Genomic DNA, 1216 nt, shown 5'->3' with positions numbered 1-1216 from the left:
TCCTTCCTTCCTTCCTTTCTTTCTTTCTTTCTTTCTTCCTTTCTTTCTTTCTTTTTCCTTTTTTCTTTCTTTCTATTTTTTTTGCATGTATCTGTCCAATATTCCCAGCACCATTTATTGCAGAGCCTGCCCTCACTCCGCTGTATATTCACAAAGTCACTAATCATCAGAAAAAGGCAAAGTGCTGGATGTGGAGAACAGGGAGCCGTCGTGCACCCCTGCTGGGGATGTACCCTCTCACAGGCCAGGCTGCAGGAACGGACCGAAACTGGCAGTCTGACATCCCCCAAGAAATGTAGTAGTGCATGAAGTGGCAGCGTCTGAGGAGCCCTAAGTGCCTGCTGACACTCGGTAGTGCTACCACGGAGGCGGGCGAGGTTCGCACCACCACAGCTTTGCTCGCCAGCAGTGATCCCGGCTTCTGGCTCACGTATGTAAACTGAACGGAACTTGCACTGTGGGAGCGCACTGACAACCAGGGGGCAGCTCCTGCATTTAGCATCTGCCCCTGGTGGTCAGTGTGCGTCATAGTAACCAGTTGACCAGTCAACCGGTCCTTTGGTAGTTTGGTCGCTTAGGCTTTTATATATATAGACTAGAGGTCTGATGCATGAAACTTGTGCAGAAGTAGGCCTTCCTTCCCCCATCTGCCAGCACTGGCTTCCCTCTGGCACCCGGGACCCGGGCTTCCCTTGCAACCTCGGTTTCGTCAGAAGGTCATCTAGAAGGACTTGCAGTCTAATTAGCATATTACCCTATAATTATTATTATAGATAGCCTTCCCCTTCAAGATAATACCATATCTTGTGTATTATTATTGACATTATTACAGATGACCTTCATCTCTGCCTATATGCCCCCCCTCCACCCAGCACACACCCCACCACAGGCCTTCCGCACACTAATATCTATGGCTTTGAGCTATGCATATATGAAGGTAAATTTTTTAGTTAATCTTTTTCTGCCCCCCTTCCTTCCCTGAGATCTGTCCAGTTGTTCCAGGCAGCATGCCTCTGGACATATTTTTTTGATCAAGTTACATTGTTCATTAGATTCCATGTATAAGTGAAATCCTGCAATATTTGTCTTTCTCTGACTGGCTTATTTCACTTAGCAAAATATGCTCCAGGTGCCTCCATGCTGTCTCAAAGGGTAAGGGGTCCTTATTTTTTCAAAGCTGCATAGTATTCCCTGGTGTAAATGTACCACAGCTTTT

General features: G+C 46.8%; 1 protein-coding gene across 1 annotated transcript in view; it reads left to right on the top strand.

The window, feature by feature from the left end:
- Positions 1–1216, top strand: part of LOC102249097 (leukocyte immunoglobulin-like receptor subfamily B member 3) — a 15016-nt gene that overhangs the window by 6497 nt on the left and 7303 nt on the right. The window lies entirely within an intron of this gene.

This window comes from Myotis brandtii, unplaced genomic scaffold (genome assembly GCF_000412655.1).
Source record: "Myotis brandtii unplaced genomic scaffold, ASM41265v1 scaffold1425, whole genome shotgun sequence".
NCBI classification, from domain to species: Eukaryota; Metazoa; Chordata; class Mammalia; order Chiroptera; family Vespertilionidae; genus Myotis; species Myotis brandtii.
This window is presented reverse-complemented; position numbering and strand designations above follow the sequence as displayed.